At 34.9% G+C, this 25,775-nt stretch overlaps 1 protein-coding gene and 1 pseudogene across 2 annotated transcripts in view; both read right to left on the bottom strand.

Moving 5' to 3' along the window:
* LOC145283663 (neuropeptide Y receptor type 2-like) overlaps positions 1-25,775 on the bottom strand; it is an 809,226-nt gene that overhangs the window by 311,430 nt on the left and 472,021 nt on the right. The window contains exon 1 of one of the 2 annotated variants that reach the window (XM_080132665.1): positions 22,955-23,340. The exons of the other annotated variant lie outside the window; for it this stretch is intronic. The gene's annotated coding sequence lies outside the window, so the exon portion shown is untranslated. Of the gene's footprint in view, positions 1-22,954; positions 23,341-25,775 lie in introns of those variants that run through there. 2 annotated transcript variants of the gene reach the window in all.
* LOC145284145 (5S ribosomal RNA) lies at positions 6,479-6,593 on the bottom strand (annotated as a pseudogene).

Here is a 25,775-nt window from a genome sequence, read left to right as displayed (position 1 = left end):
GATTATATATCTAATCCTCATGAAATTGCTTATATCACCCTGAATATTACCTTAAATCTTTATTCTATCCCTAAGCTAAGTAGAACACCTAATAACACTCTAGTCAACTACTTTTAAAAATTAGATACACCCAGTTTCAATATTAGAAGTACATCGTCCCTCACCTTGACTACGGACTTGTGCAATAAGCCATGAAACTATTGTACCTAAAATTCCTCTCAAAACTACAAAATACTGCTGCTTGTATACTAAGTAAGTACCTCCTATAGATACTTTACCTCCAAGATGACTGCCTTGTCTGTTTTGCATGACAAACCTTATTATTTTTTACTTAAATTCTCTTTCTCCTGATCACTAACAAATCAAAACTGCTCTATTTCCTAAGTTGACACTAAACCTAATCCGTCTCACGTAACTTAGATGGGTCCTTGCTCTCCGCCCTTGACCCTAACAAACTCGTAAATCGATACCCATTAACACCTAAAATTTCCTAGGCATGCTCCTGATTATAACTCCCAACCCATAACCAAGCTTCTAAGTAAATACTTACTAGCCATAGTCCAATACATTGACTTAAAGTAATCTATAATGAACAGTAACCATTAATATCTCTTTATTAAGAGATAGTATTGCAATAATTATTACACAAACTAAACCGGTACTCATTGAAATAAAAACTTCCGGATATTAAGAGAAAGGCGAAGTCATTCTCCTTCGTTGTAGTCTAAAGGCAACTTACACAAATTGTCTAAAATTCCATGCATTCGTATACAATACTACTTATCCATCCATCTATACTTTAACTATACTTACAGAATATGCAATAACCTATATCTGTCAGATATAACTGTACTCCATATCAAATGTTCTCTTGTCTCTATACTGAGCATATCTAATCTTTCAGTCTTACTAAATGTCCGGTTTGGACACCAAATCAGAATCTCTAATAAAAAGTAGATCATACTCTAACACTTTATCCTAATTCTAAACCTACTACACCATATCTAACCATACATTCCTAAACCTACTAAACCATATCTAACCATAAATTGCTAAACTTACAAAACTATATCTAACCATACATTAACTCGACTCTCTCGATCCAATACTGTAGCAAATTTAGCTGCTTCCACTGCATTAATTTTTACGTATACCCTCTCTCAGTAAAAATGAAAATGGACAGCATAATAATGCCCTTCTTAAACCACACTTGAGGAGTGAAAATCTTCTGTAGAAGCTAACCTAAATGCCCGATTTTTCCAGGAGATATTAACCTAAATAACCAATAAATATTAACTACCCATGCGGGGTCGCAGAAATACCTGGATTAGGACCCAGGCGCGGGGCGAACCCCCTCGGAGCTGATGGACCCGTAGGTCTTCCCAGGCCATCCGTCTAGAAGAAGGAAAACTCTGAAACTAAACCTAGGGGAGGGAGGTCTCTTCAGTCCTGGACGACAACCTTCCTAGAGCTGGTGACTCGAACAAATCACCGGTTGGCAAACCTAAACTGCTTAAGGAGGAGATAGATTCTGTCTATCGCCCGGCTTTCATACTCCTTCTTTGCCTATTGGCCAGGCGTAGAGGTACTATCACAGGGACTCGCCTGAATCACCCAGTGGTTGACCTTGTTTCCTGATTAGGGCAATGAACGCCGCTCTTCCCCACTCCCGCCACATCCCATCCCCCTAAACTGGACACAGTGGGGTGCTTCAGTGCCATATATGTCGGTGCAGTTGGACTGGGCTGGCTTTGCCTAATGGATTGAGGGTACCGGATTGACAGTTCCTGGCTGCTGTTTCCGACTGATAGTACAGGAGCCCTAACTCTTTGGTAGCGCTTAGAGCGGCTGCTCCATCAACAGTTGTAAAATATCGGGATGTTTGTAGTGCCATGTCGCGCATGGAAAGGGACCCTGCACTCATCCCCGGTGGGCTTTCCTGAGGCCACAATCCTGTGGGTGAGGACAGCTGATGGTCTACTTGTATTGCATGTCTGGTATTCTGCACAACTACTTGTCCAGCACCCCCTCACTCATCCACCCTAATCTGAAAATTTTAAATAAAATAAAATGAAATGACAGCTCAAGCAAAAGTTACGTTTAAACCAGGACCAAACTCAAAGAAAACCAACCTGCCTCCTCCCTTGAGGCTTGCATTTACTAATATCCGCGGGCTTAGAACTAACTTAGATGATGTTGAGTCATTTCTCCTTGTAAACACCCCGGATATCTTAGCATTAAGTGAAACTAACCTTCACTCCTCCATTCCCTCTAACCACTTTAACATGCCTGGTTATCTCCCACTCTACCGTAAGGACTCTGACAGACATATGCATGGACTTGGAGTCTATATTCGAAACACCCTCCCCCTAACTAGAGAAATAAAACTAGAATCAGAGGGCCAGGCCTTTATGTGCTTCAGACTAAATATGCAACACAATATTAGCTACTTATATTTTCTCTACCGCTCTCCCTCAAACCAAGACTGTACCCTAATAAACAAAGTCTCAGACAGCATAGATATAGCACTCTCCCTCGATACTAGCGCACAAATACATGTATTTGGTGACTTCAATGTCCACCATAGTAACTGGCTAGGATTCTCAAATCACACAGACGTAGCTGGTAGCGCCACATATAGCTTCTCTATATCTCATTCCCTATCTCAGATGGTTACATTTCCGACACGTTTCCCAGACCAGCACGATCAACATGCCTCACTTCTAGATCTCTTTCTGACAACGGTTCCCAATGACTGTTCAACAAATGCCCATAGCCCACTCGGGAATGCTGATCACGCTGTGATAATGGTAGAAATCAGCCTAAATTCTCGCCCTAAAACTGAAGACCCACTACTCAAAACAACGAGATATTACAAAAAGGCTGATTGGGAAGCCATCAGGGAGCTCATCAGAGATGCCCCATGGCAAAATATCTTTACTCTTCCAGCGGAACAGTGTGCAAATGAGACAACTGAATGGTTCAAAACTGCTATTGAAGCAGATGTTCCCGCACGGAAATACTATAGCAAGCCCCACTCCCCCCAATGGTTTACTTCTGCTTGTGCAGCTGCCATTTGTCAAAGGCAGCATGCGTTCCGCAGATTCAACCGACCGACATAAGTCCAGCTCAAATAAACAGAAGTTTATAGAAGCTAGAAATAATTGTAAGAGAGTGATAGACACAGCTAAGACAGATTACTCTGAAACCACCAGAAAGCGCATCGAAGCACAGAAATTAGGAACCCGGGATTTTTGGAAAATCTACAACAGCGTAGTTAATAATGGACAGGCAATTATTCCCCCACTAACAAACAATCATGAGGTTGCTTGCACGGCAACTGACAAGGCTAATCTGCTTGCCAGTCGGTTTGCCTCAAACTCCACACTGAACTCGGTACACCACTCACTCCCTGATTTTCCTCTGCGAACAGACGCCACACTTGACGATTTGAAAATCACCCCTTCTCAGGTATATGCTATTGTAAAAAACCTAGACACCTCTAAAGCATGTGGACCAGATCTCATCCCGGCTGTGCTATTAAAAAAATGCTCTGCCGAGGTTGCTCCAGTTCTGTCCAAACTTTACAATAAATGCCTTAACGAATCTTGTTTTCCCGACTGCTGGAAAACCGCCTCTGTGGTACCAGTCTTCAAGAATTCTGGTGAAAGAACTGACCCACTAAATTATCGCCCCATTAGCCTCCTCCCGCTTTTCGCCAAAATATTTGAGTCCTTAGTTAATCAAGTCCTAGTCCAGCACCTAACAGCTGCTAAACTCCTGACTGACAAACAATATGGATTCAGGCAAGCCCGTTCAACAGCAGATATCTTAACTGTAGTTTCTGAACGTATATACCGTTCATTGGATAAAACAGGGGAGGGTAGAGCGGTGGCCCTTGATATATCTAAGGCTTTTGACAGGGTATGGCACGATGATCTTCTAAGGAAAATTAGATCATATGGAATCACTGGAAGAATTCATAACGTAATTAAATCCTTCTTAAGTAATAGAAAAATCAAAGTTCTCCTCGACGGACGTACATCCAAACAATATGACATAAATGCGGGAGTGCCTCAGGGGTCTATCCTTGGACCTCTATTGTTCCTGATATTCATAAACGACCTCCCTGATAATATTGTTTCGGAGATGGGTATATTTGCCGATGACACCACTCTCTATAACAGATATGAGGGGAAAACAAATGAACACATATCCAAGAAAATGGCAGAAACACTAGAGGATGACCTCCAATCCGTAGTGGAATGGGGACAAAAATGGTTGGTCTCATTCAATGCTGCTAAGACTAAGCTTGTTTCCTTCAATAACTACAAGAAACCTTCTCTACCACCAATAGCAATGGCCAAGAACACATTGCCTGAGAGTACTTCTTTTAAACTCCTCGGCCTAACGTTTACAGGGAATATGAACTGGAATAGATACATTGAGAGCATTGCCAAGGCTGCTGCAAGGAAGGTTGGCTCCCTCTACCGTGCTAGAAAACTACTTACGCCTGCCAGTATCCTATACCTCTATAAGGCAACCATTCGCCCATGTATGGAGTACTGTTGTCACATCTGGGCTGGTGCATCTGCTGCTTGTCTCTCGCTCCTGGACAGGGTTCAAAAGAGAGTCACCAACCTGATAGGTCCTGAACTGTCATCTAGGCTTCAACCTCTGTCCCATCGACGAGATGTTGCATCTCTCTGCCTGTTCTACAAATACTTTAATGGTGAATGCTCTGACGAACTGCAAACACTTGTACCTCTCCGACGTAACTACCCCCGACAAGTTACTAAGTCTCATCCCTTTACAGTGGAGATCCCTAGGTGCAAGAAGGCCTTTTACTCCAGTAGTTTCTTCCCCAGAACTGCGGGTCTTTGGAACTCCCTTCCGGGATTCTGCTTTCCCAACTGCAATGATATGCAGAAGTTCAAGTGTAATGTTAACAAACATCTTTCTACTCTTCTCCCTTCATAATGACCCCGCTAATTAATTCCCTAATAGTAGCCCCCTGCTTCAAAGTGGCACTGTGCCTTGTTTGGGGTGAAAATTGAATAAAAAATAAAAAAAATAAAAAAAATTATATTATATATATATATATATATACATATATATATATTCATTCTTAATCAATAATATCTCAAAGATTTTCTTTTATTAAAGTCGGAAATGATTTAATCGCAAATATTGATAAATAATTATATAAAAAAAAACATGGTCGAAGGTTCCTATTTTTGGAAATTATCTCGGTTCTGGATTTTTGCCACTGGGTCGTGAAGGACCAGTATAATAGCGAGAGTAGACTATTTTAGAGACAGTCACCATTTTATAATCACCTCTATAGCCTCCAGCCAACTCGTGGCCTCTCACAGCCACTCACTGACGTAAATCATGGGAGCTGCCAGTCATAATTGGGTTTATCTCAACTGCCTACGCATAGGTGGGGCTAACAGGTCATTGAAAGCTTGGAGTTGCAAGGTCGCGCAAACATCTAACAACGTCTGCTCAACTGCTTAATTCTGTGACTACCCTGCAGACTGAATGACATGAAAAGAACAAAAAACTACTGCAATGTTTTGGAAGAAATTGTTTTATTTTTTCATACTCGTTGATATAAATATCATCTCGAAAGTTAAGTTGATGATTTAACAGATATTTGAGGGGAGTACATTATAAGACTGAAAGTGGGGGATCATTTTACAATTAGCATCGAAAGAAAGCACAAAAGCACACAAAAGTTTAGATATAAATAAATTTTTAAGAAACAGAACATAATTTATATCAAACTTGTTAGAGTGAAATACTCTACCGAAACCGCTTAGTTTTACACATGTAGAAACGGTTTGTAAATTTTTTATGGTAAAAAAAAAAAAAAAAAAAAAAAAAAAAAAAAAATTACAAATCATTTCCACACGTTAGAACTAGACGGCTTCAATAGAGAATATTCTAATTCTTTCAATATAAATAAGGTTTTCTTTGGGGGGGTACGCATTATCGAGTGTTAACTATCCTGTACTTTTACAGAAATGTTTGTAGTGTCTGATAGATAGTAAACAGGCGGAAAACTTTGGAAGGCAAATGATTGATCCTAATTTCCACCCATGTATATTTTACGGTAAACCCTTAATTCCTGCACGTCATTAAATCACGCATCTTTTGGTTAGTAATCTAATCATTAAAAGATTAGAAAATATGGAAATAAATATGAATTTAAAATAAAACTATTTCTTTTTTAAAGTTTACATGTTAATATTTTATATACATAAAAATTCCTCGCTAAATAAAACAAATTTAAACTTTGCTTTATGAAGAAAAAAGAAGCCAGTGGCACTCACCTCGGCAGGATGAACCGGCTTTCATCCGAAGGAAGAAAAAAATTACAAGAGAATATCGAATTCACAAGCTGTTACTAGTCCCACCATGGGAGATAACGTTGGGTTTTTGCAGTTCTTGCGGGGAGGTGTCGACAGCCTCCTACATACAGCGCCTGATATTCCAAAATAGTCACCCACCTGGTACTGACCAGGCTCAACGTTGCTTAACTTCGGTGATCTGACGAGAACCGGTGTCAAGGTGAATATGCCGTATGCTTTGCGAAACAGCTTAATTAAACCTATTTCAAAGAAATAATCTCAATTTATCTTCGAGCTTTACTGTGTTCTGGTTTTGTAGTACCTGTAACTTACAAAGTCAGTTCCGAGTATTGATAGAGAATCCAGAATCATCTCAGAAATAGCTGAAGCAGTTTATAATTTGAAAGCTTCAAAAACTGGAAAAAGGAAACGAAACTCAACATGCGAAGAGTTAGCTTAAGGTTGTAAAAAAAAAATGTTTCTATATAATTTGAACCAAACCAAAAACTTAGAGTAAAAACAACAATTAGTTTCAAATTGTGTATTGTATTTTGTGCCAAAATAATAACTCATAATAACTGATGCATGCGTCGTGAGAGCATAAAAACTTTTTTGAGTGTTATAATATATGGCTGGCGTTTGCAGAGTGTATGCGTTTTTCCTTCATACTGATAGAACTTTTTTTTCTTGAGAAAGAGGGAATTTCTCCCGAAATAAAGATTTTCAACCACCCCAATTCTATTAATAGTAATTTTCCAATACATCGGTAAACACTGCATGTTTTTCGAGCTGAATAAACATGTTACATTGAATAAAAACACAAAAAGTATATCCAGTTTGGTAGAAAAGTAACTTATCTTGCCTTTGAGAATATTTACTGGTTATATATTTGTTTGACAACTTTTTCGAATCTATGTGTACAGTAATACAAACCCCAAAGCCCATAGATTATAATGTCAGATTTTACGGTCTGGTGTTAAAATGTTAAGGATTTTTTTAATAAAATTATTTGAGCGTTGAAATCACGACGGGATTTAAATAGAGATTTCCTTGCCCGTGGTTTTACGAACAAGAAAACAAACTGGTGCATATTACGAACCGAGTTTCTCGTAAATGTTCGCCCAGGTTCGATAGGCATTTGACGTATACCAGCGAAGTCTACCGAGTGCCAATCAAATCTTAATCACGCCAGGAAACCAGATCAAATTATAAAACGCTAGGAAAAAGAAAATAACATTTATCCAATAATAATTACAATTTTTTAAAAGTGAAAATACATAGAATATCACAACCTACCTTGTTTCATGAATAAATAGTTTTATTTTTTGTGTAAATAAGTAGAAACATTTTTACAATATTAAAAATTAAGGTACTATTGCACTTTACGCATCAGTTATTTTTTCTGTGGGGTTGTTTTATTTGGATTACAGTTAAGGTTTGGGATTTTGTTTTAGGGTTAAGGTTTGAGCCTTGCTCTGGCATCTGTAATATTTTATGTAGGCTGGTTAAATTCATTGTCGCGTGCTCCATTTGTTATGACTTTTTTTTACACAGTGATCACCACTTATCAAGGCCCGGAAGCCACTCAGGGGTAAGGGTTATTGCAAGTACATTACGTTAGTGTGGAGATTTGATGAAGTGTTTACTTAAGGGGGCGGTTCATTAGGAATTTGTTAACGTTGGACTTTAACACATCCAAGTTGTAGTCCGGTGGGAAGCAGGCAGACGGAACAGAGTTCCACAGGCGTGCAGTTCTAAGAAAGAAGCTTTGTTCATGGAATCCGCGTTTTGATTTAGACTAATTAAATTAAATTATTTTTTGTTTTCCAATTTATCAAAAGTTATCTGCTTTGTTCCATATTGGCTAACCACGTCCGTTATTGCTTTCTGATTGGCTTATCAACTTGACGCTCGGTATATTCCGGTGGTTTCCCCAAGTCCAACACCATAGGACATTTACGAGAAATCAGTTTCGTAATATAGACTAGTATCTCAAAAAAAAAAGTAAAGTAAAAAATGTAATTATTAAAAGCAAACATCTGAAACAAAAAGATAGGAAAAGACAATGGAAAACTTAAGTTAAATCTGGAATCAGCAAGAACCGAAATAAAAGCCATTTTAGAAATAACTAGCAGGAATACCTGACGTTATTTCGGATTAAATGAGGATCAACAAATATTCTACACTTCCAAGACTTTTGTTATCGAAATCGGTGAAATCGCCCATTTTTCAATCGAATCAATTGATTCCCTGCTCTAGTCGGGGACTCAGCTCGGTGCACCGAATGGAAGCTTTACACGCTTCCACACAGTGACAGTCCACTATACATTGTAGTCGACATTGCACTGTAGAGAACCTACTGCTGATTTCATAAATTGACTTCAGGCAATGGTTTAAATTATAGTTTTTAATGTACTAGTCAAGTATCATGGTTCAGTTGCGCTCTAAACAAACATTTATTTCAAACGCGCGCCAGTCTTATCAAAAAACCTACTGTTGATTTTATACGCCAGACTTTTCTGCTTGTGCGGTGATAAAGATTCTCGCATGCACTTGTGATGTTAACTTTGGTAAAAATCGGACTGGTCCTGCTTTAGTGGGATATTATCAATTTTTGATACTTATCGTAGGTATTCCTATACAAAAGCTATCAAAGACACGAAGTAGATTTGTGTGAAATTTCAAAACATGGGTCCAGCTGTTACCGAGTCCATAGGGAACGAACTCAACCACAGACAAAGTGACTTTTATATATAAAAAGTAGGGATAGAGATTAGCTCTAGCTACCCCATGTTATCTAGAAATGCTTTCATTTCGGTTTACTTTGTTTTTTTGTTTTGTGTTTTTTTCAGGTCTTTATTTTTGGCAAGAAAATGATTTAATCAGATTTGTAAACAAGCTAATATAAAAATACATTCTGGTGGATTTAAATTAAATATTCACCGAAAAATAATTATTTCATAACCGACCATCTTTACTGAAATATTTTGTGCGCAATTGAAATTTTATTTGTTCATTTAACTTGTGTGTAATTCGGAGCATGTAATATTAATTACAAACATTTATGTTAGGAAGTGACCATACTTGCAATTTTGTTTATCGAAACAGACGTATTATTTTTCTTGGGTTTTATAAATCAATTGCAGAAGTTATGTAGTTTTTAGTGTCCCAAATTCTCTTAGCAGAAAACCTCATTCTCTCCGATCGAGCGATTTGTAGTTTAAAGATACTATTTAGTCGATCAATGAATGAAAACCATTATCCTGTGTTTTACTTGATGTTTATTATCAATGAATAAAATGTGATATTCTATTTTATCATTGAAAAAAAAAAATGCGTCCACTTTAATTAAAACTTGCTACTGATAAAGATGAGAGCCATCTGGAAAATATTCATAGTCGCATAAAATATTTTCTGAAATAAACTAAATCGAATTACATTTTAGAATACTACGATGCGTAAGAATAAAATATTGAATGTGGGACGAAAATTAAATTAACGATTACAAAATTCGAATAACTGATTTTACTTTATCATAAAGATGAATCATTTCTTTTTGGTCGCGTTCAACATTGCAACCTTAATTTTTATTAACATTGACTCTAATCTAAGGGATTTAGAATATTATTACAACTCTGTGAATGTTGTTTAGTTGATCGGTTACACACGGAATGTATTTTATAGAGAGGGGGGGGGCGAATGAGACGATAAGTTGATAGATGAAAGGGAATGTATTAACCACAAAGATAATGTCATCTGAGTTCAATCCCTGGACCAGGCAGTACGTTTTCATTGGGTTTTTTTTGTTTGTTTGTTTTCAATCAAACTTAATATATTTTAGTATATCACAGCGAATTCGAGGTCTTAAGAAACCAAATGTTTTTGTTAACCATAGGAATCATGCAAATATAAATACAAACCTTTTACGAGTAGTTATACAATTGATAATCGGGGGTTACATCGAGTGAAACGTTGTGAAAATAACACTCAAGATGAGAATAGTAGTTTGTATGATCCAACTTATCAATCCTCATCGCAAAACTTCCGATAATAAGCACATCGTTTTTACTATATTTTATTTTAAAATGTAACTTACTACGCCATATTGATTGCGTGACAAATACGGTGCCACAAAAAGGTGACTATTTTTATGCTTAAGTTCATGAAGCACCAAAAAAAAAGTTCAAAATACATAAAATGGCAGAATGATAAACATTATACTCGGTTTTCAAAAACATGGCGACATGTGTAATTTTATATAATGAGTAAAATTTCAAACTTAGTTTTAAAAAATAAAAATACTTATCAAGAGACATTGACATTATAAAATTTTAAAATTATTTGAATACCCACACCAAACATTTGATAGCTCGGTATAATTGAAGTATTACTTCAAAAACAGGCGGTTGTTATTCAAGGGAAAGGAGTACTGTTTACAAGCGTGTCATCCGTTTTCCACCATGTTAATTACAGAGTAAAAAAATATGCCAATTCTTCCAGTTTGAAGGATTTAATTGCGTGTCCTTCAAAATAATAATTACCCCGATTTACACAAACTTCTACCGCCGGTTCAGCCAGGAATTTTGCCCTCTACCTCAAAGCCACTGGTGTCTATGCTATTAGTGAGATTGTTTGTTTCTTGTTGGCTAAGGTATGATCCTGAGCAGCATTAGAAGACCCACCCTCCCACCTTTTGTGAAGTAGCTAGTTTATTGTTAATTGCCCGAGGTCACATACGGGGGAATGCCGCTTCGGCTGCCCAGACATGTTTCTGCAGGCTAGAATGTTTTTTCCTAGGACGATGGCTTCTCAGATTCCACTTTATAAACCTTGTATCACATCTTCCGACGGTGGGAGAGAGATAAATAATCCCTGCTACCGGTTCAAGTGTAGAGTAAAGACCGTTGAAATATCTCAACTATTTCGTCGAGATTTCGCAAAAAAAAAAAAAAAAAAAAAAAAAAGGGGGGGGGGCGAAATAGATCAGGTTAGGGACGAGGATGTTGTACAATGACATATGTATTTTTCATTATTTTCAAATACAAACATCCGTAATTTCATTAAAAAAAAAAAACAAGTATAAATAAAATGCCCTCATTTTTTATGTTGGAGGACGAGTCGCTTTGTTGCTTCGAGACTGTAGAAAGTAGCAGTCAAGAATCTGCTCTTGACAATTATCCCGACAGATGCGAGGGCCAGTAACAGTCTCAGTACCTGTTGGACTGGGGTACACTGCCTAGGTATTACCTAGAAGAACCCCCAGGCCTTGCGATCCAACTTTCAGGTGGAGCAAGTTTATTGCTTGCTACCTGAAGCGCCCCGACCGGGGAATGTCGACGGAGTATGTCCAGGCACCTTCTGGCCTTGTGTCACATCTTGCTTTGGTGAGCAAAGATATGTACGTTCGAGGGGGGGTCTATTAACTTAGTAAACTGCTATTTAATACATTTTTTAAACGTTTCCTTATAATTTGAAACGTTAGATAATATATATATATATATATATATATATATTAAGGACTAAATTTCGCACAGTTTAATCAGAATTCGATGCTTAATCTATATAGTAAACACAGGATTTTTTTTACCTGTATAAAGTTTAGTTATCATGTTGATAGATTAAAACGCCATATGCAGTATCCTCAATAGAACAGTAGCTTTTCAAGTTAAAAATCAAGATTTTATGCTCCTTTTTGACTTCTGGTTTCGCAGATAGGACGACAGTGACAAATAAGATATGGTCTCTTCTGGTTAATGTTTATCTTTCTCTCAGATAATGTCAAAGACCTCATCCCATGTCTAATTATACAGCCGAATGGACAGTAGAAACCGAAAGTCATAAAGAATAGTCAATCTTAACTATAACCTCTTTCTGATACATTAGTCGTGAGTACGTGATCAACGTTGCATGGTTAAGTAATTTGTATATTGATTTGCAAAATGTCATCTTATTAATTAAACATTAGTTTCTGCTATTTTCAAGGATATATATATATATTTTTTTATATATCGTGGATAAAGATTAGACATTTTGGTGAAAAGAACTGTCCTAATAAATTCACTACTGGCTGCACTTACTCAATTTTTAAGTTAGGAATTGTACGTTAGAAGCCCTCAACACACACACACACACACACTTCGGCCAAGCAAGTAAGTCAGTTCACAACACGCTTAAAAATTTAATCTGGGAGCAGGAGTTGTTTTTCTTTGTTTTTTCTTTGTTTTTTTGTTTTTTTCGAGCAACAATGTGACATTTCCTATGTAAAGATTTTTTTATGATTTAATTCAAATGTTGCATCTGCCATCGACCAAGGCTTTTTACAGTAAATTTTATCTGAGATTTTCGTGTTCTATTGGTATTATAAACCAAAGTTGTTTTTTTATTATTATTATGCATTATTTATAAGTCGTGTGAATGAGTTATTGTGAGATACATTTAACCTTTTTCAAAAGCGATTTGTCTCGCATTTATATCAATTAAGCACACAGCTACCAGAATCCTTTTTTTAACCAGTTAGTTCAATATTTTAGGTGTGTGATCAGTTTTCTGTGCAAGTTTATAAGAAAATAATCACCCGTGAGTAGATATGTCAGTGCTTATGGACTTATTGTACCGCGTTATTTGTTTTGATAGTATTTCCAAGTTAAATTGAAGTTTTACGAATCGTTTATTAAATTGCTAGTACAGAATAGTTGCAAAACATACTCCCCATATTAAGAATGGCTTTCTAAACCACATTATTACAGTACGGCACAATAAATGATAAGTACCGATATGTCACCTGTTCTGAATTTAAAAAAAAAAAAAATTTTTTAATTACAGGCTCGTTCTGAAAATTTGGATGTTTTTTTTTTGTTTTTTTTTTAAACCTAACCCTAACCTAAAGTTTGGGCTTTAATTCGGCAAAAGTCGGATTCGTTTGATTTAAATTTTTTCAAAGCACCAAAAACTTTAAATCTGCACCTAGTTTATTGACTACGTAATTATTCGTTGTTTTAAATGAGTTATTTGTCCCAACTATAAAGTGTTTTTTGTGTGTGTGTGTGTGTGTTTTACAACGAATATCGTGCAGTGAGCCCCTTTTTGTTTTACATTAAAATATTTAGTTTTGTGTGTTTTGCCATAAAAAGATGGAAATCGACAATAATCGGCGTTTTGTGTTTTAAAAATTTTAGGGCTTGTTAAGATGGAGTCGACAAATCGATTTTTAAAAATATGTCGTTTTAACAAAAACAGTAGTACAGTTGTCGTTTCAAAAACAGTAATATATCTAAAGTTACGAAAATTCATTGAGTAGAAGAATCGCTCTTGTATTTTTGGTAAAAATGTCTATCGTTATAAACAATGAATATTGCATTCCATGAACAAGTAATCTAAAATATTCGTTCTATATTATGTCCCCTGTGTGTAAACTCTTCACTTAGGTGTATCAGAATTTTTTGTAGGAATTTTTGACACACCTAACACGAAACTGTGAATAAAATATAAAAATCTCGTAATTTCTCTTTTAAAAGTGGGTTATTTTCTTTATGGATTATACTTCCAAAATAAACTATTAAAGTTGTATAAAAAGTAATAGAAATATTATTTTTTATCAAAAGAAACAACAGTGTTTACAAAGTGCCGGCGCGCTTCCATGTGGCCATTTTTTTACATGGAAATCAATTGAATTTTACGAGTTAAATATTTTTCAATTTTTAAACTTTAAAAATCTATCAAATTTTTCTATTGATTCTATTTTTACGATATTTTTAGGGTCAATGTGAAATTTTATGTTCTTTCCAATAAACCGATTTTTTTTTTTTTTAATTCACGCCACCCTATTTTCAAGTTTCTATTAAAAAGTAAATAATTTACTCACCGAAAAGTAAATTAATTTACTCACAAATTGAAGAGAAAAGGTCAATAAATAATATATTCAAATTTAAAACAAAGAAAAAAAACGTAGTGTTTTTTTAGAATTTTACCTGTAAATTTTGAAGTTTAAAACCTTTTTTAAAACCACGTTATTTGTTTTTTCTTTTTGTTTTTTAATGGAACCTTGGTCCTTTAATTGAAAAAAAAATTAGGGCTTGAATTACATTTTTCGAGGAGTTATAAGCTTGGAAAGACAGGGGGTCAAATAATTCACGCCTCCCATTTTGAAATGTCTATTAAAAAGTAAATAATTAATTTATGTACCAAAGTGTTCTATATCACAAATTGAAGAGAAAAGACCAATAAATAATATGTTCAAATTTAAAACAAAAGTTTTTTTTAGAAATTTACCTGTAAAGTCCGAAGTTTAAAACCTTTTAAAAAAAAAAAAAAACGTTTTTTTAATAAAACCTTGGTCCTTGTTCTTTTAATTGAAAAAAATTCGGGCTTGAATTACATTTTTCGAGTAGTTATAAGCTTGGAAAGATGGGGTTGAATTATTCACTATTTTCACGAAATTTCTGACACACCTACTCTTCACTGTCTACTTGATAATATCTAAGAAAAATACATTTTTACCCAATTTTCCGTAAAGATTACTTTTAACTATACATATAGTTTTCTTTGGATGAATTTAAAAATTTTTTGATAAATTACTATTTTCGACATGACAATTAAGTGCATAATATTGTTTCTGCGTAAGACGACATATTTGAAAAAAAATCAATCTGTCAACTATCGTAACACCCATTTTTAAAAAGAATTAAAAAAAAAACGAAGCAGCCTCCCATATTTCGCATTTACGCCCATATTTTTCATTATCACACTCGAAATTTGAGTGTTTTTATGAGAAAAAAACCTATAGTAGTATTATGTAAAATGATCTCTTTCAAGTTCTGAACAGGTGTTTATAAACTGGATTATTCGGAATAAAATATTTGTTATTCATGCAGTATAATTTACAGCCAAAACAACGAAAATATAATATTTTTTTATCGAATACAAGAAAGTTTTATATTAGCATCCATAAGTTTAAACTTCTGAAACTGTAAGATTTATTAAATCTGAATATGTTATTGTCACGGCCACTTAGCAAACACGAGTAATTGAAAAGTGACAGAGATTTTGTTTCGAGATGCTTGCTAATTACAAGCTTAGTTAAAAAAAAAAAAAAAAAAAAAAAAAAAACAGGCTTACCCCACTGCTAACCCTATGTCCGTGAGTTGTCAGTTGGATTTTAGATTAGTCGTAAGAAAAATAATTGTTAAAATAATAGATTGACCATATTGAATTTTTTTTTTGTCTTCAAATGACAAGTATTGAGGAAATCTCATTAAAATGAAAAAACAAATGCGTTATAGCAGTTTCAGACTTTTATATGTAGAAAGCATTTTTTTCTTGCGTTTGGTAAAAGTTTTGTCGTACATTTTGTTTGTTTTCGATTTCTTTGCTGTTTACTAAACTGCATCAATACTAAAACTTACTTTTGAGAAAAAAAAGTTCCTTTTAAAAATTTAATAACTAATTTGATTAAACGTGTTTCATAATGTTCGAGAAATCGGTACTCCATCGATAATTTGTTGCAATGAATTAAGATTCTTTAGATGTAGTAATTTTTACATCCACTTCCACAAGAAACTTTTACTCAAACCAGAAAATGGGGCTTCGCGGTAATCAGTAAAGATAACAGCTCCACCAGTACCCCGCTAACAAAATAGAACAAGTTTCTGTGAACTATTCTGTAAATGTGGTGCATAATCGATAAGTTTAATTGCTTCCGACTACAACCAAATGTGGCATAAGGTGGGACGGAACTCAACTCCACGAAGGGGGGGGGGGCATTCTGGTCGGGTACAGAAATAGCCGAGAACAGACTAATCGCCATGCCACGCGAGAAAAAATATCTGTTTAGACATTAAATGTAGTTTTATGTTGTTTCAGTTTCAAATTACTAAATAAGGAATCCAGTTAGTATTATGCATGTAAAAGTGAGAAAAGCACGCTCGAAAAGTGTAAACATTACGTGAAAGAAGCCGAAGCAAAAAAAAAAAAAATAGCCACCGAATTTAAACCGATGTGTTTATCTAAAAACGAAATTCACATTTTAACTCTAAATGATTTATCATTCAATACGGAGGTTACAGTAGTTTAGTGGTTAACGACACGGACTGACGATCTGGGTGTGCCAAGTTCAGATCCAGTTCGTTCTACAGCATATCACTTTCACTTAGGATGCTGTGGTCCCTCATAATCCCCGAAATAAAGTAAAAGTAGAAAAATATCGAGGAAACCAATAGACTCATCGGATTCATTCGGTATGATGTTGATCGTTTAATAATATTTCTTAACAGCAATAATAACAATTATTATTAATATTATTCTGAAAAATCACTGGAAAGATCGTGGGAAAGTACTTCACTCCCGACGCAGTCCTTTATCTGTACAAGAGTTAAATACGCCCTAAGATGGAGCACTGTTGCCACATCTGGGGTGAAGCTTCCAAAAGCATCCTGCTTTGACCGGGTACAAAACTGTCTCAGGTGATGACCTTTTCGCCTCCTTGCTCCCTAGTTCTCACAGAAGAGACGTTGCGAGTCTGTGTCTGTTCTATCGATACTTTTATGGTAGGTGTTCGACTGAGCTCCACTTTATGGTCCTACTCGTAAAACGTTCACAACAAATACTCGTCTAGGTAAAACAACCGCCAAAATCTTTCCTTACTCTATCTGTGCCTAAAAATAAGGGAAAATTCCACGAACAGAGTTTCTTACAAAGAGCTGTCTGTCTCTGGAACACAATATCATTTATCTGCTTCCCGGTTGACTATAACATGATCATCTTCAAGTATGTGAATACATATTGAGTTGTCCATTTCGATAATATAGTTCTACCCAGCTTCCATTGCGTCTGATCTTGTCTCATCATTTACCTAACAATTAACCTTTATCCTTGAGTGGCCTTCGGGCCTTGATAATTGGAGACCTTCCAAGTAAAAATAAAACATTACTTCTCTTGCGATCTTCCATGCCCGCAATTTTTTATAAATTATCACGAACCGAATCATACCTAATTCTGGCAAAGAGGGTCTTATTGCCAACGTGGTAATTCCTAGGAGAACCTACGGCGAGTATGCTGAATCAATAATCCGATCACTTTGCTCGTTTTGTTTTTTAGTCAATAATAAAAATAGATAAGTGATCGGCGATCGACTTCATTTAATTCCGTCTATTTTTATCGATCTATTTACGATGTTCAGCTGGGACTCTTAAAATAAACAGCACACCTCTTATACAGATATATCTTTTTTTTTTTTTAAGTAACGAAGGATTAAAATAGGTGCATTATAGCTAACAAAACTTATCAAACGCAAGAAAATTTACTCCTCTATCGACTTGCATATCTTAAGTTTTCCTACATTTTTCAAGTTTTCTCAGATTTTGTATCATTCTCTAGAAAGCTTGTGAAATAAAATAACAGGTTCAAGGCGCGAGCATGCGAACTTTTGCATCAAACAAAATATGGCGCCTTCTTGGATCCCTATTTTACTAGCCTTCCAAGCAGCGATACAATATATCGAGATCCACGTTCGCGCTTCACATCCATAAAAAAAGGAGCATATATTACATTTATTTGTATCTTGAAAATTATAGAAATTCCAACAAGAATAGAATTCTTTTGGTAAACTTTTTACCTTAATATTTTCCTTTAAAAGAATGTTTTCGGGTATGCTGAAAACGCATATCGCATTTAAATTTTCCGCAGATAAGTAGTTTTCCGGATATCAAGCAATGTCGTTTCTTAGTTTATTACTGGTGGCCGTAGTTTCTCAGGGTTGCGTTTACACGCACGTGTGCGCGTACCAAGATGGCCACTGGCAATAACAAATGATATTGCTTAATATCCGAAAAATACTTATTTGCGGAAAATTTAAAGGCGATATTCATTGTTAGCATGCCTGAAAACCTGGTATAGTCGTTATTTTAAAGGAAAATGTTAAGGTTGAAACCAGATAAAAATTTACCGAAATTGTAATAAGGAGTGCAGAGCTTTTAACAGTGGTGGGTAAGAAATCCCCTATTGATTCCCTGAAAACGCCAAGCGCGTTTCAGGATAGGTTAAGGGCTATACATTTAGCAAAATTTATGTGTATGCTTACACTGTCACACCAATGCTAATTAGTCCCTTCAACCCCACCCAGATTTTTGAATGTTAGAAAACGGGTATTTTATGCAGGGGGAGGTACCGTGATATGTTTTTAGAGCATGTTCAAGTTAAAATCAGGTTTTAAGATCTTTTGTTTATTAAATTGTTAGGTGAAAATACAGTATAGTTATAAAACGCCCTCCCCTTTCCATATAAAGTGTTTCTAAATAACGTTATTCTTTCATCACGGTGTCTTTTCTGCAACAATACCAGAAACTGTAAATAAGATTTTACAAGGTAATACGATGTTATGGGCTGCGTGTATCAGGTTATAAAGAGATCCTGATAAAAACGGAAACGCTCTACTTAATGGCGGTTATTCCGAATTCATGGCAGTACGCCTTTACATTTCTCTTATTTGTTTTCACAAATATGTGTTCCCACTCGGACTTAAGGTTAGTGTAAGAGTTAAGAGAGTGTATTTTTGTTTTGTAAGAAATAACTAATAAAATGGTAAGAGAAACTGTCTACATTTGACGGTTTACTCTTATAAATTCGGAATAACCCATCAAATACTTACAGAATGTTTTATTATTATTTAATCACAAATCTAGGAGTTGTATAAAGCATGATATTTATTTCTAAAATTCTTAATATTAAAAACTAGAATATATGTAAGAATACTTAGTAGGAATGTAAATATATTCGAAATTACAAGCGTTTGGGTTTCTGAAAATTGTTGTTTCTATGGTAAACTTCGGGTGTGTATTACTGTACACAGATTCGAAAAAGTTGTCAAAAAAAAATATATATATATATAACAAATAAATGTTATCAAAGGCACGATAAGTTACTTTTCTACCTAACTGGTTATGTTTTTAGTGTTTTTATTTAATGTAACATGTTTATTCAGCTCGAAAAACAGTGTTTATCGATGTATTGGAAAATTTAAAATGGCGCCCGACTCTCTTGACACGATAAGTTTGGGAAAAGGAGATAAAAACAAAAAGATATGCAAAATACTGTTAAAACCCCACCGAATATATGTCAGCCTATGTCACGGTAACATATTGAACGAGTTCCTAACCGTATTTTGTCTAGTTTTTTTTTTTTTATTTATAACTCCTTTTCCCAAACTTACTGTGTCAAAGAGAGAGTCGGGCGCCATTTAAAATTTTTCAATACATCAGTAACCACTGTATGTTTAAGCTGAATAAACATGTTACATGAAATAAAAACATTAAATATATCTCTAGTTTGGTAGAAAAGTAACTTATCATGCCTTTGATAACATTTATTTGTTGTATATTTGTTTTTGGTACTAGTGCACTTATTGATCCGTCCTGAAATAATATTTAAAACGCCATTCTTAACATGGGGCGGGGTGTTTTGTACCTATTCTGTACTTTAACCTTACAATTGAATAAAAAAAAAAAAAAAAAACATAAAACTTTAATTAAACTTAGAAATAAGATTTTAAAAAAAAATAGCGCGGATCAGTAAGTACATTAACACCTTGTTTTTTGACAACTTTTTCGAATCTATGTGTACAATAATACAAACCCTAAACTTCTTCCTAAACTTTATATAAAAATACGGTGCTAGTGCACTTATTGGTCCGCGCAATTTTTTAATAGTATTTTCAAGTTTAATTAAAGTTTTATGATATCTGTATTTATTCAATTGTAAGGTTAAAGTACAGAATATGTACAAAACACCATCTCCTCCCCATGTTAAGATTGGCTTTCTGAATAATGTTATTTCAGCGCGGATCAATAAGTGCACGAGTACTACTCACCATATCAAACTTTCTCCGTATAAATACACACACGTGTATATGTGTGTGCGTCATATATACACACACACAATTCCATTCGTACAAGTAATATTGCTATAGAGACCCAAGGGGTTACTGTGAGTTAGGAGTCATTTATAGAGGCTTCTAAAGTGGGGAGTTGTGCAGCAGGATGTTTGTTCACATCATATTTAAATTTTTGCATGTTGGTACAATCAGGGAAACGGGTAGGGAATTCCAAAGGCAAGCGGTTTGAGAAAAAAAATCAATTAGAGTGGGATGCGTTGCGGTGGGAGTGGGTACAAGTATAGAAACTTCATCGGGACACATTCTGCTGGACAAGAGAGATATAACATTATCACTAATATCTGACTAATGTAAGGAATGTTGCTGCTAATGCAGAGAGTGATCCGATCTGCGCTATTTTTTAAATCATATTTCCACGTTTAATTAAAGTTTTTTTTTTATTATTATTCAATTGTAAAGTTAAAGTACAGAATAGGTACAAAACACCCTCCCCATGTTAAGAATGGCTTTTTTAAATAATAACGTTATTATTTCAGCACGGATCACTCTCTGCATGAGTACTGGAATGTTTATATACTTGAGTTTTATTTCCCATTAGTTGACGTATAGAAATCAGGCGTGTCAGAAATTTCGTGAAAAATAGTGAATAATTCCACCCAGTCTTTCCAAGCTTATAACTCGTCGAAAAATGTAATTCAAGCCCCAATTTATTTTTTCAATTAAAGGAGCAAGGTTTCATTCAAAAAAAGTTTTTTTTTTTTTTTTTTTTTTTTTTTAAAGGTTTTAAACTTCGGACTTTACAGGTAAATTTCTAAAAAACACTACTTTTGTTTTAAATTTGAATATATTAATTATTGACCTTTTCCCTTCAATTTGTGAGTAAATTATTTACTTTTTAGTAGACACTTGAAAATGGGGGGGCATGAATTTAAAAAAAAAAACGTTTGTCTAAAATATTATATTCGGTTTATTGGAAAGAGCATAAAATTTCACATTGACCCTGAAAATATCGTAAAAATAGAATCAATAGAAAAATTTTGATAGATTTTTAAAGTTTAAAAATTGAAAAATATTGAGTTCGGAAAATTCATTACTGTTTAAAAAAATATATATTTCTATTGCTTTTAAAACAACTTTAATAGTTTATTTTGGAAGTATAATCCATAAAGAAAATAAACAACCTACTTTTAAAAGAGAAATTACGAGTTTTTTTGTATTTTATTCGCAGTTTCGTGTTAGGGGTGTCAAAAATTCCTACAAAAATTCTGATACACCTACGGCTGCTCCCAGTAACTCCTTAAGTGTAATCAGTATATATGACGTGTACTTACGCAGAAATAACCTTATTATTTAGAAATCCATTGTTAACGTGAGAGGGGAAGGCATTTTGTAACTTCTGTACTTTCACTTATAAAAAAATTGAATTAAGTTTTAAAATCCTAAAAAAAGAAAAGAAATAGCAGTCTTCTGCATAAGTACCATAATATGTACTATATAAATTTTAATAAGGTCAAAGAAAACGAAGTTGATACTAGTGCCTTTTTCAAAGGTTGTTCGTATAAAGTTTCAATTTGCATCTTGAAAAAAAAAAAAAAAAAAAAAAAAGCTATTTTTTAAAATAAATTTAAAATAATTTTTTTTTAAATTAAAATAAAAAAATAAAGTATCGGAAATGTATTTTTCCCTGTGGTCATTTTGGAATTATGTAGGGTTTTTTTTTTTTTTTTTTTTTTTCCTTATTTGATTTCGGAAACGTAAAATTGTGAGCCGGTAAACAAAGATTAGCCATCCCTGAACTTTTGAGATGAGGATTGATGGCGAATCTGAACGAGAATCAATATTATTATTCTTCTTTTATCCTCTCATAATTTAAACCGGTATTTTGCAGTTGGTATTTTTTTACGACCTAACCCAGAGTAGTATAAACACCCCAATTTCTCAATGTTAAGAACGGCTTCTGAATAAACACCTCCCAACCTCGAAAACTATACTACATACTAAATATTATAAAATTTAGGTACTAGTGCAGAGAGTGACCCGGGTGTAAATAACATTATTTAAAACACCATTCTTAACATGGGGAGGGTGTTTTGTACCTATTCTATACTTCAACATTATAATTGAATAAAATAAAAAAAAAACATATCAAAACTCTAATTAAACTTGGAAATACGATTTAAAAAATAGCGCGGGTCCTCTGCACTAGCACCAGAATTTATAAGGGGGAGAGCGATTCTCGTTTAGTTTCGCCGATCGGTCATTCGTAATATTTGGATTCACCGGGCTACTGTTCTCATCTTAAGTGTCATTTTCATAACATTTTGGTTGATGTAACCTCCGAACTTCTTCAGGTGTACCTTGTCGAAGTCAAGAATCTTTCTGTCGAACTCGGGAGTTTCTGCAAGGACCCGTGGCACAGTGGTTAGAGGAGTTGGAAAAAAAAAATCAATTGTAAAAGTGATGTTCTCCTGAAGGTTAAAGGTTCAATTCTCAGTGTGGGCAATCGGAAGATACAATTGCGAATTACTTAGGACCTCTAGCCAGTCATGGCTGATGAACAAGAGCATGTTACTCCCGTGAAATAAATAAAGGGTTCCGTTCGAAATTCCGTCCAAACTCCAGAGTTCGACCCCTGAAGAAGGTCGGAGGTTACATCGATCGAAACGTGTGATCCAAATAATATAAGATTAGCCACGTTCAATGTTTAAATGCTTACCTCAAAACGTGTAGAAAAAAAAGATGCATTTTTTCCTCCTTTCGTTTTTGTCGGTAAAAGAAATGTTCACATTTTGTTTTTGTTTTGTGACGTGTTATCTGTTGGCTGTTGTTAACGAATGTGTCGCACTTGTTGGCGAACGTCAGCGAAAACAAAACGAACGGACGGACTACCTGGACACCGGCTTCTTGTTGTTAAATAAATGTGAAAAACTCATGTTGTGCGCGTATAAAAAGCAACTAAACACGATGCGACACTCACCATCTTTTCTTTCCTATCTCTCTTTTCTCTCTCCACTCACGTGTGCGCTGACATGGTTTTATCCGCCGACGAGTTGAACGGATTGAAAGAAAGAAATGGAACGAATAAATACTCCTCCTCCTCCTCCTTCAGATTTAATATTCTTTCTTCTTTTATCCTCCCCCTCTCCCCTCCTCTTCTAATTTACTGTCGCAATTTAATTATCAAGTTCTTATTTTAAGCACACCACCCCCTTTTCAGTCTTCAACCGATCTCCTTGTTATAAAATATACTTATACTAGGGAAGACTGATTATCAATTTTTTGATTATCAAATATCCGGTACTTTTTAATTAATGAGTGCTCGGAGGGTGTCAGTACTTAGTAACTTACGGGGTCTGTTCCGAGTATTTATGGCGAATCTCGATCAGTTCTGGCAATGTTAAAAAGCAGACTTAAATAAGCATGCGAACAGAACAGGTGTTATTTATTTACTTCCTGCCTCACCGTAAGAAGATGTGACACAAGGTCGAAAAATGAGGGCAGGGGTCAAGCCAGAGCCATTGATGGAGGGACATTCTGGCCTATCAAAAATTTCCTGAGCAGCTCCGCCAGCATTCTCCGATCGGGGACGTCTCAGGCAGTAAACAATAAACTTACTCCACCCGACAGACGGGAGGCAACGGTCTGGTAGCATGAACCTCCAAGAACTCCACAAGACATCAGTCGTTCCTCAGTCAAGAGGCCGTTTAAAAAATGGTATAAACTCTATTCGCTATTATCGACTGCAAAGTCGAGGTAATTCCCGTCGAATAGTAAGGGTTAGAGGTAGGATTAAAAAAAAAGCCATAACCTCTAAAAAAGAAATAAATAAAATGCATCTTTGAATCGTAAACTGCTTCGTCAATACTTGGGACTGACTCCGTAAAAACTGAAATTCTTTAGACACCAATTCATTACAAGTACCAAACTTTTTCGACGCGGAAAAAAGTTTATATGGTGAATACTGCCATCAGAAGGTAAATTTCTAGCTTGTACCATTTTCGCAAGAATAAATGAAATAAGCTTCCGCACTTTTGCCTTTTTATTTAAGTTCATATACGTAACGCACACTATAGACACGCATAATACATATATTTGCTTATTGTCATATAATCGAGCCCGTAGAAACTCCACGGTATTTTCTACATCAATCTGTATTATTTATAAGTTAATGATTAATATCCCCCCCTTTTTTTAATAATATAGTCTTCCAGGATATCTACTGTTTTCTCTTTCTGAATTTTTTAGATAAGGATCGGTTATTCGTATTATTTGGATTCTTCGGACTATTATTCTTATCTTGAGCATCATTTTCACAACGTTTCGGTCGATGCAACCTTCTTCAGATGTATTTTATTGAACTCGAGAATGTTTCTGTCGAACTCTGGAATTCGGGCTGAATTTCGAATGAAACCTTTTATTCACTTCAGAAGGACAGCATGCTCTTGTTCCGTCAGGCATGACTTGATAAAGATCCCAAGTAATTCCCAACTGTATTTTCCTTTTGGACCAGTGGCACAGTGGTTAAAGTATTTGAAACAAATCAATTGTAAAAGTGATATTCTCCTGAAGGTTGAAGGTTCAATTCTCAGTGTGTGCGACCGAAAAATACAATTGCAAATTACTTAGGACCTCTATCCAGTCATGGCTGACGGAACAAGAACATGCTACTCCTACGAAGTCAATAAAGCGTCCCGTTCTAAATTCCCTCCAAATTCCCGAGTTCGACAGAAACATTTCCGTTCGACAAGATACACCTGAAGAAGGTTGGAGGTTACAGTGACCGAAATGTTGTGAAGTGTTTACTCTTTTTTCTACCATAAAATAATCGTCAACCCAATGAATAGAATGAATGTCTCTTTTTAAACATTTATTCATTTTAAAATTATCCTTTTTTTGTAAAAATAATTATTGTCAGCGAAATATTCTTCAAATAAATAAAACGAATATGTCTCTTCTATATTTATTGATTTGCAAAGTAGCCATTCTTTTTAAAACAATATTTTCTTATTACCGTAAAAATAATTGTCAGCTAAATATCCCCCATCCAATAAAACGAATATCAATTTCAGAAATATTACAAAATTGTACTGTTTTTTAGTCGACGGGACGATATAATTTGATTTTGGAAAAATTCATTTTAAAATGAGTGAAATCGGAATTTTAACTAACAGATTAATCACTAAGGATAGGACAAACGAATATTCTTTTCATTGTTTTTGACTCTCAAGTATATATATATATATATATATATATATATATATATATGGAGGTGGAAGGACCTGGATACTCAACGTTTCGCCCGATTTATGCGGGCTTCTTCAAGAGGGATGGTCATTGACGAGAGAGTCGGAGGATTGGGGCTATATATAATGATAGGGGAGAGCAACGTGTTTTCCTTATGTAAATTAGATATCATATATACATATATATATATACATTTTATGAGAGAAAAAAAAATTATCTAACATGTTATAAAAATATAATAGCCATTGCGAATGTATTTATTTTCCAAGGGGCTTGCCACTTATCAAGGCCCA

The sequence above is a fragment of the Euprymna scolopes genome, chromosome 8 (assembly GCF_053919585.1).
Source record: "Euprymna scolopes isolate OS-2025 chromosome 8, ASM5391958v1, whole genome shotgun sequence".
Taxonomy (NCBI): Eukaryota; Metazoa; Mollusca; class Cephalopoda; order Sepiida; family Sepiolidae; genus Euprymna; species Euprymna scolopes.
Note: the sequence above shows the minus strand (reverse complement) of the source record. Positions and strands in the feature narration are given on the sequence as shown.